We start from the raw sequence: 15,387 nt of genomic DNA on the forward strand, positions 1-15,387 counted from the left end.
TTGTCGCCATCCATCGGCAAACGGCGGAAGCAAAGTTGTACACCTTGTAATTCTCTAGAAGTGGAATTTTCATTTCGAAATTACTGAAATTCCTAATGAAGAATCGAAGTCGGTTCTTTCCAAGTGAACCATGCGTGCCTCAGTCACCTGGGCTAGGCAGCCTTCAATATCGTGGAAATAATGACCCTTTGCAAGACCAGAAGATATAATTAATTTCGTGTGACTATTTCTAGCCGAGTTCAGCCCTTGTAAGGCAAACCCTCCGATGAGGGTGGGCGGCATCTGCCAAGGGTAGGTAACTGCGTGTTATTGTAGTAGAGGATAGTGTTGTGTGGTGTGCGATGTCAGGGATGTTGGGGACAGCACAAACACCCAGCCCCCGGGTCATTGGAATTAGCCAATGAAGGTTAAAATCCCTGACCCGGCCGGGAATCGAACCCGGGACCCTCTGAACCGAAGGCCAGTACGCTGACCATTCAGCCAACGAGTCGGACATCAGAAGATAAAGTGACACAATAAACGAAATCAAGCTTGGATAATAAAAGTAAGAATACGAAGATCATTATTTACAAGCAGTTACCAGAATGCTGATGGTGAGATGGACAGATCGAAGCACGAATAAAGAGATACTGAATAGAATTGGTGAGAGGAGATCGATTTGGCTAAAGTAGAATGATAGGACACATCTTAATACACCCAGAACTTGTGCAATTGGTTTTTGAGGAAAGCGTTGATGGTAAGAACGTTAGGGATAGACCAAGGTATGAATATAACAAGCAGATTAGAGCAGATGTAGGATGCAACAGTTACCTAGAAATGAGAAGGTTAGCACAGGATAGGGTGGCATGAAAGCTGCATCAAACCAGTCTATGGACTGATGACTCAAACAACAACCATGCAATCTGGATTGTTCTCTATTAAACAATGACTCAAAAATCCACGAGCTTTTATTTGCCTGCTAGTTTTTCTGAGTAAGTCAAAATGTCTTGAAATTTTGTTCAGGGAAACTCTCGAGGAGAATGTGGTTGAATTATGCCAACTCATTTTGGGCAGCTCATAGACGATGCGGGTTGAAAGCAACCTACTATTAAGGCTAGGTCACACTTGGCGATATTTTCGTTGCTATAGATCATTCCATGTCAAGAAAACAGTATTGCTCTTATGACAACAAGGTTGCCATATCGAACTGCTCTGCTCAACAGTATCACGGGAAAACAGCGGCACAAACACTTGGGAAACTCAATATTTAATTTTAAGGTAAAAGGGAGAAGAAATTAAGCTGAAAATTATTTTTATGGATTCAATGGGACGGGGGCCTTAGAGGGGCTCATTTTGGTTTTCATAACTTAATGGGAAAACAGTGGCAAACTTTTGTGAAACTCAGTATTTGATTTCAAGATAAAAAGCTGAAAATTATTTTATGAAATCTGGGGTACAGGGGTTTCAGAGGGGGATTATTTAGGTTTTTAAATCAACAATGGTAAAATATTGCACATACAAAACTCAGTCTTTAAATTCAAGGGGAATTGGGGGAAAAGTAGACAACATATAATTTTTATAGGTTCGGGGGTGGAGTATTCAGTTAATCACATTTAATGTACTGGTCCAGGCAACGCCGGGTACTACTGTGCCGTAGTATTGCCTCACGAAAAGAATGATGAGAGGTAAATGTACTTGTAAGAAAGTGCTACAAGTGGTAAAAGTATAATGCGCTTAAGACAAAACAGCTAAATAACAAACCCAAGCACAGATAAAAATCATAGCGAATTTCTTTATCAGTAGGTACAAATCATGCCGTGATGTATCCCTGCACAGCACAGCATCAAAATCTTCAGTAACAACTGCTGTACAGTACAAGAATTGTAGAACACACTCACAAATAAATAGATAACTTATTTTCAACAGTGACAAGCTGCCGGCGATTCACAGCATAACATGTACTAGAGTAACTCAGAAGGAAAATGAAGGAAGGCAACAATGTGATGGCTGTTCCCGTCATTGTGCTTCCCCCCTGCGAATGCATTTATGAAATAGAGAGTGATAAGTAGTTATTTTAATAACTCAAGGGCAAACAAATGCCTCATCCTTTCTCTTTCATAATTCAATGTAAAGTGCATTATAATATTCCTTAATCACGAGGAATTATGGGTGCCTTAAAAGGGGTGTGCTCACTCCTTGTGGGTATGTAAGAGCAATATTCTTTTCTTAACATGGAATGATCTAGAGTTCTTTTTTTTTTGTTTTTTTTTGCTAGGGGCTTTACGTCGCACCGACACAGATAGGTCTTATGGCGACGATGGGATAGGAAAGGCCTAGGAGTTGGAAGGAAGCGGCCGTCGCCTTAATTAGGGTACAGCCCCAGCATTTGCCTGGTGTGAAAATGGGAAACCACGGAAAACCATCTTCAGGGCTGCCGATAGTGGGATTCGAACCTACTATCTCCCGGATGCAAGCTCAGATCTAGAGTTCTAGCTGCGAGTTCTCGCTGATAGTAAAATCGCTAAGAGTATTTCTGTCACATTGAGCGGGGTAGTATATAGACGTAGACGTACACGCAGCTATAACATTCTGTTTCTGTGTTTCAGTAGACTAGTTTTCTTGGTTTCTATGTAATTTTTGTGGTGTATTTTAATAATGTCGTCTGTTGGATCTCAGCAGATTTCGAAGATTCCTTAATTTTATTAATCTCTGCTCTGTATGCGTCTTTTAGGTTCTTGTCTTTTTCTTGACCTCATCTAGCGTAACGTCAAGTCCCACACGTGTAATTCACTGATCATTATAAGCACTGTGTCTACGACCTCTCTTCATGTAATCACAGGTCGAAGCGTTTCGCAGGGCCTCATACTTCCGTAAAACCTCCAGAAATGTTATTATCTGATAAACTGACCACTTGTCCGCCTCTGTAGCGTAACGGTTAGTGTTATTAGCTGCCGTTCTCGGAGTCCCGGTTTCGATTCCCGGTACTGCCAGATTTTTTTTTGCTAGTTGTTTTACGTCGCACCGACACAGATAGGTCTTACGGCGACGATGGGACAGGAAAGGGCTAGGAGTGGGAAGGAAGCGGCCATGGCCTTAATTAAGGTACAGCCCCAGCATTTGCCTGGTGTGAAAATGGGAAACCACGGAAAACCATTTTCAGGGCTGCCGACAGTGGGGTTCGAACCTAATATCTCCCGAATACTGGATACTGGCCGCACTTAAGCGACTGCAGCTATCGAGCTGGGTGCCAGATATTTAAGAATGACAGGAGAGCTGGTATGTGGTTGAAATGGTACATGTAGTTCAAGCTGGGTTCACACGGTGCGAGTAGACTCGGAGCGAGTGGACTCGCATGATGAGTGCGCATGTTTGGCCCGCCACTCGCATCATGTGAACAGTTCATGCGAGTCCAGTTGCCTGAGTTTGAGAGAAGCGAGTCAACTCGGACCGTGCCCAACTTTCTACAAGCGAGTAGCAAATTCAAGATGGCGGAAAGCTTGAAGACGGTGCAAGGAAGGAAGTGGAGCGATACGCAGACAATAATACTTGTGCAATTGTACGAATCTGAAGAAGTGTCGTGGAATGCTAGGTTTCCCAGTTATAAAATAAAAGATGCCAGGGATTCAGCGTTGCTACGGATTGCTGAAAAAATGAATATTCCTGTGGTAGGCGTCGAAGAAATCAACAAAAACTAAAAACATTCGTAGCACGTACAGAGAACTACTATTAAAAATTAAGAAATCCAAGAAGTCAGGCACATCACCCGAATAAATTGATTCACCGACAATGTAATTGTTTAACATCGCTGATAGATTCCTGAATGGAGTAATGAATACGAGAAGCAATTTCACCAACTTGATAAGAGTGTGATATTTATTTATTTATTTATTTATTTATTTGTTTGTTTATTTATTTATTTATTTATTTATTCATTTATTTACCGATATTTATTTATTACTCCGTTGTCGTCTATCATTTATTAAAGGGTCAAAGAATATAATACCTACATTGTAAACCACTCAATATTACGGGGCTGAGTGAATGTTTAACAGTGTATTATATTCTTTGACACTTAATAACTAATACATGCGAACACACTATGATGCATTCTTTCAGTGCATTATAGATCGGATCCATCACAGCCGACACAAACGTGGATATTGTAGTCTTTGGAACTCGATATAAAGATTCCAAAGATCTGAGACAGTCACAAGTCGCCAAGTACCGTAGTGTAACCTGGAGTTTCAGACAGGCAGTTGAAGCCGCTCTCATATTTGTGTTGCATTTCTGTATTTGTACTTTAATCATCTGTAGAAGTTGATCGAACTGGATAGCTGTGAGTCGTAAGTGATTTTTAAATGTGTTTTCATCCCCCTCTAGAACTTCACGTAAAAATGTGTCGACGCACCGAATGCCCTGCGTCATGCAATCCACTCTCGCGCTCACATTATATTTTCCTTTCTATTTATTTTTCCAACACTGTTTACTAACTCGACAATTAACATATCAGCAACAGCTTACGAGGTCCGCCATCTTAATTCAGACGCGAGTACAACGTCGTGTGAACACCCATTACATGCGAGTAGCTGGCCAGAAGATGCGCACGCATCATGCTAGTCCACTCGCTCCGAGTCCACTCGCACCGTGTGAACCCAGCTTCACCTCCATTGGGGGTGTGCCTGAAAAGAGCTGCACTACCTCGGGATGAGGACACGAGTTTATTTACCTGGCCACTTTATATTACTCATTTTTAACTAATATCAACATAAGTGTATCTCTATAATTATGCATATAACAATGAACAGTATGTTAATAAGGAGTTTTCAGCTAACGTCTCGATACTGTGCTTTTCCCGTATCGGCGATTATGCTGTGACGCAATGCGATGAGTCACTGCGTGTCGATCACGTGACTACCTAGCAGCGAAAAGAGTTGAACATGTTCAACTTTTCTCGCAGCTATTTGTCTTCTCGCTGGACGTACGGCGAATTGCGACTTTTGTAATGACACCGAGCGATTTAACCAGCGAGTTCTCACTGCTAGCCGACTCGCTGCTACAAAATCGCCAAGTGTGACCTAGCCTTTACAATTCCAAGGTAACATTGGTTACTGACTGACCTTATTACGCTGCGAGATGCTGTCAAGTGTAGCCAGGAACTTGGAAGCGAATCTCCGGTCAATGGTGCCTGCGCCACTCAGTAGCCTCTGGACAAGCCGTTCAACCACCACCGTGACGGCGCTGCGAGACCTGATGCCCTCAGCACGTTCTTCTGTCAACAGGAAGACTTCTCTGCTGAGGTGAACCTCGATATGGACGTAAATTATCTTTTCCTTTTTTAAACAATTAGTATGATATTGAACTGACCTATTAGTGCATGAAAGTCAAGATTATATTTAACAAAATCAAGGAAGGAATTTTTAAATTATAATAAAAATAGTTACAGTTTGTTGTTGAAAATAATTTTCCGATGAGTTTCCTAGTGTCGGTCTACCTAAAAAATTAACAAATAATAACTTTTACTTTAAATTTGAATTACTTGTCATTCAGCGGATGTGACTCGATATAGTGTTGAAATGAAATGAAATGAAATGGCGTATGGCTTTTAGTGCCGGGAGTGTCCGAGGACAAGTTCGGCTCGCCAGATGCAGGTCTTTTGACCTGCGCGTCGTAATGAAGATGAAGTGATGATGAAGACGACACATACACCCAGCCCCCGCGCCAGCGAAATTAACCATTTAAGGTAAAAATTCCCTACCCTGCCGGGAATCGATCCCGAGACCCCTGTGACCAAAGGCCAGCACGCTAATCATTTAGCCATGGAGCCGGACGATATATCGTTTAAGTTTTAAAAGTAAATTAAAGAATGAATGTCAGTCTCTGCAAGCCGGCCCCGTGGTGCAGGGGTAGCGAACCTCCCTCCCACGTAGAGGTCCCAGGTTCAATTCCCGGCCTGGTAAATAATTTCCATTGATCTGGGAGCTGGTTCGAGATCCACTGAGCCTTCATAATTACAACTGAGGAGCTACCTGACGCTGAAGTGGTGGCCCCGATCTAGAAATCCAAGAATATCGGCCTAGAAGATTCGTTTCGCTGACCACGCGTCACCTCGTGAACTGCAGGATTTCGGGCAGAGCAGTCGTCGCTTGGTAGGCAAAGGCCCGTCAGGACTGTTTCACTATGGAGTTTGTATGTTTGTTTGTCAATGTCTGGAGTTGGAAGTGCACATAAATCAAGTTATAGAATCCTGGGGTAGCGAAATGTATGCTATACGTGCTAAAAAGGATAAAACTGTACATACATTACTCACGTTCTCAATGCGCTGTAAACGACTGGGGCTGATATAGAAGGTTGAAGGTAACTGATGCACCATATTAACACACATAATAAATCTTGGGAAGAGGATCACAAAGTCGCAAGTTTCAGATCTGTAGCTCTATTAAGATGAACGATCATTGAAAAGTCTGATGGCTACTGCTTTTCATTTACAACTATGAAATCATGGCATAACATTTAGGTTTAGTCTTCCTACGTGATTGAGTTTAAGATCATCTTTCAGCTAAAGTCACCTGAAAACGTTATATTATGCAATATGCCGTTGCTGTCACTAACAAACCTAACAACCCACCAGGGAGTGAAATTTAGGGGTTTGATTCAAATGAACATGAAAAAATGTTGATCATTGTTTTATAGAACAGTTTATAATCGGGTTTAAATATATTTCCGATTAGTCAATGAATAAAACTCCATACTGGAGTAGGTTATTGTACTGTAACATACCTCTGTAAGATAAAATACCTCCTAGTGTATTTTGTACGCGAAGCTATGTACCTGGATGTTAATATCAATATAATCAATCAATCAATGAACTTCTAAACCCGTGAAAATATTGATCATTAAATGCGAAATTTATTATGTTATCCAGATATGATGATTTTTCATTCCAGAAGTAATACATTATTATCAGAAAAATGTTTAAACGAATGTTTGTAAAAAGAAATATATACGTGTTAATGTGGATCACTCAAATTGTTAAGAGTTTTGAAAGTTTTGCGCACCTGTATATACAAAACTGTACTATTATTGTCGCTACTACCATATTTCCGTCTTAGGGATGTTATTGCTCATGAATGCTCGGAGGTAAACAACATTCTATGTGTTTGACCTCAACTGTTTCAAGTTTACACGTCACTGTTTCACACTAGCGACACCTATCGAGTTTCCAATGTAGAAGTCAATGCACACTTGTAAAATCTTAAAACAGATGTGACAAGCAAGTAAATTCTCCTTTGCACATATGCAATGCTGTGCATCTAAGGTTTAAGTCTCAGTCACGCTCACATTTATCTGCATTGAGAAGTGTAATTCTTCTACAGTATAAACTACAGTACAGTAGTAGCCTCATCTCCGTTTCTCAATGCAGTTCAAAGTGAGTATCATCCTGTTATATACTAGTAGCTTTATAGGCACTTATGCAAATGAAAGTTTTATTCTGTTATAAACTAGCAGCCTCATATGCACTTCTCAATGCAGATAAAAGTGAGTGTCATTCAGTTATTCCCGCTCCATTACCGGCGGAACATACCCAGGATGCACATTATAGAGGACTGATAAATCTGTCATAACCCTCCATTATCTTGCCAGCTTTCATAGCAGCTAAAGTTACCTCATGACAAGAGAGAAAACATGTTACGGAAATTATCTATATATATAAATTAGCTTGTCCTGACTGACTGACTGACTGACTGATTCATCATCGCCGAGCCAAAACTACTGGACATAAAGAAATGAAATTTTGGGGATATATTCATATTAAGATGTAGGTGCTCGCTAAGAGAGGATTTTTGGATATTCCGTCGCTAAGGGGGTGAAAAGGGGGGTGGAATTTTAAAATGAGTGTGTCTATATCTCAAAACTTCAAAAGTTTACAGATGTGATAATTGGTATTTAGAATCTTCTTTAAAAATAAGGAAACACGTATTTTTTTTTTTGCTTTCAGACAATCCCAATAGGAGGGGTAAAAAAAGGGTGAAAAGGGGGTTGAATGCCTTTAATCCGGATACGCTACTTATATCTCAGAAACTGAAGATATTACAGACCTCAAAATTGGTACTTTTGATCGCTGTGAAAAATAAAGAAAAACATATTTTTTTGTTTTTGGAAAATCCAATTAATGCGAGGGTGAAAGGGGGGGTGAATTTTTAAAATGAGTGCATCTATATCTCAAAAGTTTTAAAATTTAGAGATGTAAAAATTAGTATTTAGAATCTTCATTAAAAATAAAGGAACACGTATTTTTTTGTTTTCGGAAAATCCCAATAGGAGGGGTGAAAAGGGGTGAAAAATGTGTTGAATGCCTTTAAAGAGAATACATATATCTCAGAAACTGAAGATATTACAGACCTCAAAATTGGTACTTTTGATCGCTTTCAGAAATAAAGAAACACATTTTTTTTGTTTTTGGAAAATCCAATTAATGCGAGGGTGAAAAGAGGGGTGAATTTTTAAAATGAGTGCATCTATATCTCAAAAGTTTTAAAGTTTAGAGATGTAAAAATTGGTATTTAGAATCTTCATTAAAAATAAAGGAACACGTATTTTTTTGTTTTCGGAAAATCCCAATAGGAGGGGTGAAAAGGGGCGAAAAATGGGTTGAATGCCTTTAAAGAGAATACTTATATCTTAGAAACTGAATATATTACAGACCTGAAAATTGGTATTTGGGATCTACTTAAAAAATAAAGAAACAGGTATTTTTTCGTTTTGGGAAAATCCAAATAATGGGGGGTGAAAAGGGGGATGAAATTTTAAAAATGAGTGTATCTATATCTCAAAACTTTTAAAGTTTATAGATGTAAAATTTGGTATTTAGAAATCTCCTTTAAAAATAAAGAAACACGCACTTTTTTGTTTTCGGAAAATCCTAATAGGAAGGGTGAAAAAGGGTGAAAAATAGGTTGAATGCCTTTAATGAGGCTACTTATATTTCATAACCTGAAGATATTACAGACCTGAAAATTGGTATTTGGGATCTACTTTAAAAATAAGGAAACAGGTATTTTTTCGTTTTTGGAAAATCCAAATAATGGGGGGTGAAAAGGGGGGTGAATTTTTAAAATGAGTGTGTCTACATCTTAAAACTTTAAACGTTTACAGATGTAAAAATTGGTGTTTAGAATCTCCCTTAAAAATAAAGGAACACGTATTTCTTTGTTTTCTCTAAATCCCAATAGGAGGGGTGTAAAAGGGTGAATAATGGGTTGAATGCCTTTAATGAGGATACATATATCCCAGAAAGTGAAGATATTACAGAACTGAAAATTTGTAAATGGGATCTCCTTTAAAAATATAGAAACACGTGTATTTTTGCTTTTGGAAAATTCAATTAATGGCGGTTAAACAGGAGTGGCAAATTGGGGTGAATTTTTTGAAAGACTATATCTACAGAATATCTGAGAAGCGTAAAATGTTACAGACGTAAATAGTGGGTATTTGGAATCTCCTGTAAGTGTAAAGAAACATAGGTGATTTGTCTTTGGAAACTCCATTTAAAAGGAACTAAAATGGGGTGAAATTTTAAAATGAGAATTTCTACAGTATATCTAAAAAACATAACATGTACAGAAGTGAAAAATGGTCATTTTTTTATCCTATTAAAAATAAAGAAAAGTGTATTTTTAGTTTTCGGAAATACAACTTGGGTAGTGGGGGGTGGGGGGTTGGGGTAAAAGTGACTGAAAATGGTGTTGAATTCTTTTAATTAGGCCACTGATATCTCAAAAATGAAGATGTTACACACGTGATATTTTTTTTGGAATCTGCTTTAAAAGTAAACAAACACGTATTCTCGGAAAATCCAATGAAGGGGATTTGGAGTGTTAAAGGATAGAAAAAATTAATTGACTTAATTGTATGAGAATACATACATCTAATAAAAACTAAAGTTGTTACAGACGTGAAAATTGGTATTTTGATCTCCTTTAAAAACAAAGAAAAGCGCGTTTTTGGGGGGGGGGAAACAATCTTGGGGGGGGGGGGGAGTGAAAAGGATTTGAATTCCTTTCATGAGGACACATAAATCAAAAACTGAAGAGGTTAGAGTGGTGATAATTGGTATTTAGAAGATCCTTTACTATTAAAGGAACAAGTATTTTTTGCTTTAATATCACTTTGTGAGGGAGGGGGGGGGGGGGGGGAAGTGTGGAAGGAAGTTAAAAACGTGAATTATTTTTAAGGGGATACTTATATCTCAAAACTGAAGGTAATAAACGTGAACTTTGGTACTTGGAATCTCCTTTAAACATAAAGAAACACGCCTTCTTTTAATTTTTTGGAGGGTGGGGGTAAATAAACTTAACGGCGGTGGGGTGTAAAAGGAGGTGAGACCAATTGATTTTACTGTTCATAATGTACTTATAAGGAGCCTCCGTTGCTCAGTCGGCAGCGCGCCGGCCTCTCACAGCTGGGTTCCGTGTTTCAAATCCCGGTCACTCCACGTGACATTCGTGCTGGACAAAATGGAGGCGGGACAGGTTTTTCTCCGGATACTCCGGCTTTCCCTGTCATCATTCATTCCAGCAACACTGTCCAATATTTCATTTCATTTGTCACTCATCGATCATTGCCCCAGAAGGGAGCTTCGGCAGCCGGCACAATTCCTATTGTCGCCGCTAGATGGGGCTTTATTCATTCCATCACTGATCCTGTCGAATGATAGGAAACAGGCTGTAGACTTGCGATGTACTTATTCTAATCATAAACCGATCATTTTTTATCTTTCCTGCGTTCTTTTTCAACAGCCACATTTTCCTTCGGAGAACGTTCTTAGATTGAGTAGATTCTCGCCGTCAAATTGTTCACCTCTATAATAAGGTCAATAATACACGGAGGTATGTCATTCGTATCGCCAGAAATTCCGCACACTTGCCTACGCGCAACAATGGTGCTGGTCACATTGTTAGCAATGACAATGGCAGCAGATGTATTTTACCGCCAAGTAGCGGTCTTGCATATTGCTGTGGGGTCCAGAACATCAATAATAATAATAATAATAATAATAATAATAATAATAATAATACCTAAATTCAATTAATTTCAACCACCCTAATAATAACAACAACAACAATAATAATAATAATAATAATAATAATAATAATAATAATAATAATAATATCGTGGACCGCCGTCAACATGTGCGGACCGTGCTGGAAACGGGTCCTGGACGGGTAATGACTACGATTGCTGTCCGGCCGCCGGTTTAGTACCGCCAAGGCACCTAAGAGGACACCACGCCGGATCTCCTCAAGGATTTGATCCACATTAAAAATGCTTATAGGAAAGCATGGCTAAGATTTAGGAACCCAACTGACCGGGTGGAATACCTGGACCTAGCCCGGGAAATACGAAATCAATTGCTGGAAAGAAAGATTGAAAAATGGGAGGAACGTTGCCGTAATCTCTCAGTAAACGAGTCAGATCACGAATATCGGCGGGTTGTATATAAAACGATAAGCATTCAATTATAAATTTCAGTATATTACCGTAGCGAAGCACGGGTATCTTGCTAGTAGCGAATAAAAAAACGAACATTTTCATGAATTATCTCTGGTGTATCATCCAAAATTATTGAACTGTACAGTCAGTTGCGGGTCCCATTTCAGATGTTCTACGAATATAAGGCGTGATGTATCAGTTATATGGTCATTAGTTCCCTGTGAAAGGCTGTAATTCGAATTGCAGTACGTGTATGTGCGACGTTTTGCATTGATGTCTGCTTTCTTCATTCAAGGAAACTTGGGTGGAAAGGAGATCTAATGCCAGCGTCCTTGACGAAACCAAAGGTAAGAGAGAGCTACTTACGATGATGAGGTAAAGGACAGTCAAATTTCTTGGTTAGACCCTACATCATCCCAGCTTCCTGAGCTACGTTATTGAGAGAAAGGTTCTGGGAAAGAGAGGGAGCGCTCTCTGCACTTTACAGTGCAGGCAATGATGAGTATTATTCCGTTATAAACTACAGTAGCAGCGATTGGGAGTTAAAAGTGCGGAGGCAAAGATATATAGAGAACAGTACCCGGGGTTGTGGAATATAGAGGACAGGGTGCGGGTGGGTTGTACATTAAAACTGAAGAAACAAACCATAAAATGGTAAGTTTTTTGATTCTTTCTGAGCGAATTTAGAGAGAGAGATAAAGGTTGACAGTTTACCAATGTAAGTGCGGTAATAATAGTTTTTTTAAAAGAATTTGATTCAATTCTACACAATAAAACTTTCACCAAAGGAGCATTAATACGCATTTATTACAATTAAATAGAATTACGACGTGAATATACAATTCAAATCATTTAGTATTTGACTACACACTAAGAAACTAACAGACACTGAAGAGAATGCCAGACTGACGAATGCCGCGGCAAGCGGGTCAATAATACCTCAGTGTCCATGACCTTGATAAAAAGAAATATATACCCCTACTACCCTTCCACACAGCACGTGCGAAATCTCCACTACTTGCTGTGGCGCTATAAAAATCGGTAACCACCGGGCGAGTTGGCCGTGCGCGTAGAGGCGCGCGGCTGTGAGCTTGCATCCGGGAGATAGTAGGTTCGAATCCCACTATCGGCAGCCCTGAAGATGGTTTTCCGTGGTTTCCCATTTTCACACCAGGCAAATGCTGGGGCTGTACCTTAATTAAGGCCACGGCCGCTTCCTTCCAACTCCTAGGCCTTTCCTATCCCAAGGTCGCCATAAGACCTATCTGTGTCGGTGCGACGTAAAGCCCCTAGCAAAAAAAAAAAAAAAAAAAAAATCGGTAACCCGGGGCGAACGACATTTTGTGCGTATTTCCGCTAAGAATTTTGTTAATAATGAAAATAAAAAGGAAAGAATTGGCGGATAACACAACACGGCTTGTATAAATTGATTGCTTATAATTCCTATAATTCCTAGATTCACACGTTAACATGCGAATGAAAATGTAACATTTTCTCCAAAAAGTGGGGGCGGACAACAGCCCCCCCCCCTCACCCCCTTAATCACCACTACTGCTAGCCTCGTACGCACTTCTTAGTACAGATAAAAATGTGTGTTACTCTGTTATAAACTAATAGCCTCATATGCACTTCTCAGTACAGATAAAAATGAGTGTTACTCTGTTATAAACTAGTAGCCTTATATGCACTTCTCAGAACAGATAAAAATGAGTGTTACTCTGTTATAAACTTGTAGCCTCATATGCACTTCTCAGTACAGATAAAATGAGTGTTATTCCATTATAAACTAGTAGCCTCATATGCACTTCTCAGTACAGTTAAAAATGAGTGTTACTCTGTTATAAACTAGTAGCTTTATATGCACTTCTCAGTACAGATAAAAATGAGTGTTATTTTGTTATAAACTAGTAGCCTCATACGCACTTCTCAGTACAGATAAAAATGAGTGTTATTCTGTTATAAACTAGTAAGCCTTATATGCACTTCTCAGTACAGATAAAAATGAGTGTTATTTTGTCATAAACTAGTAGCCTCATATGCACTTCTCAGTACAGATAAAAATGAGTGTTATTTTGTCATAAACTAGTAGCCTCATAAACACTTATCAGTACAGGCATGCACTTTTCAGTACAAATAATAATGAGTGTTATTTTTTTACAAACTAGTAGCCTCAGATATATTTCTCAGTACAGATACAAATGAGTGTTATTTTGTTATAAACTAGTAGCCTCATATGCACTTCTCAGCACAGATTGAAGCAAATGTAATTCTGTTCTAAACTAGTAGCCTCGCATTAACTTCTCATTGCAGAAACACACAAAAAAGTTGCTCTGTTACTTGTAATCTCAAACTCATTTCCCATGAAAAGCTTTCTGTGCTGACCTGCGTGAGTGTCCCTCTCCAGTCGGGTGAGGAGGAGGTTGAGACGACGCAGCTGCTCTGGATAGAACCTGAGTTCAGTTCCCGGTAGACGTACTTCCACGGGACCACGCTGTTTGCTGGGGCTGCTTCCCATGCTGCTTATGCCCACGTCCTTGTCCTTGCTGCCCTGAAACATTCATGGCACTTAATATGACAACTACTCTGATATAATCAACCTTAAATTTTGAACCCGTCCTTCGATTTAATTCTCCAGTATGGTTATGAGGTATTCGTAGTGATTTCCAGTAATAGTTTAGACACACCAACTACCGGGCGAGTTGGCCGTGCGGTTAGGGGCGAGCAGCTGTGAGCTTGCATCTGGGAGATAGTGGGTTCGAACCCCACTGTCGGCGGCCCTGAAGATGGTTTTCCGTGGTTTCCCATTTTCACACCAGGCAAATGCTGTGGCTGTACCTTAATTAAGGCCACGGCCGCTTCCTTCCCAAACCTAGGCCTTTCCTGTCTCATCGTCGCCACAAGAACTATCTGTGTCGGTGCGACGTAAAGTCAGTTGCAACAAAAAAAGAGACGTCAACTTATTTTACTTAATTTTATCTTCAAATTTTCCATGCTCTGAACAGCTACCAGAACCCGGAAACGCCTGAGATCTGCAGGAGTAAGTAAGTATCTAGCTCACTGACTGGATTGCCGACGATGAAGACATCTACAAGGGTACAACAGAGATATTCATATTGACATACGAGACACTAAACTTCGAACAGAAAAATTTCAAGAAGAATATTGTGTACTTATATAGATAAAATCTGATATGTTAAGAGCAAATGAAACAGCTAATGATGTGATGAATCTTGGTAGAAAAAATCAATTATTTGTATTTTAGACCACAAAAGCAGAGACAGATAAATTGACACACAAATAAGAAGGTGGCGACTTTTTTATACAACTTGTTTTACGTCACACCAACACAGGTATTACTCGTGAAACTTTTAGTGATACTTCATTGTACGGGGGCGAGGAGTAAGGAGGGAGTTAGCCCGGTTCCGGTAATAGTGCCAACTGAATGGAAATGAAATCTGAGTTGAATCGATAGTATGATCGATCGATAGGAATTTTCTAAACCTTTATTATCTTAAGCCAACAACTGTGTCACACACACATTATATAAAATTTCTCGATGCGAATTTTGTTCCTAGCATGAATTCTATATTTTGGCTTTGCTGTGTAAACAACAACAGTATTAGTACGTAAAATGTACGTCAGATGTCTCACGGCGATTCATAGCTTGTGTTCAAAGGTTGCCAATATGAATCTCGAAGATTGCCGAGGTCTACCGATTCAGCACTAGTGAGTCCAGGTATCACTAAAAGTTTCGCGAGTAATAGATCTTACGACGACGATGGTATAGGAAATGCCTTGGAGCGGGAAGGAAACGGCCGTAGCCTTAATTAAGGTACAGCCCTAGCATTTGCCTGGTGTGAAAATGGGAAACCACGGAAAACCATCTTCAGGGCTGCCGACAGTGGGATTCGAACCCAC

Source organism: Anabrus simplex, chromosome 2 (genome assembly GCF_040414725.1).
Source record: "Anabrus simplex isolate iqAnaSimp1 chromosome 2, ASM4041472v1, whole genome shotgun sequence".
Taxonomy (NCBI): Eukaryota; Metazoa; Arthropoda; class Insecta; order Orthoptera; family Tettigoniidae; genus Anabrus; species Anabrus simplex.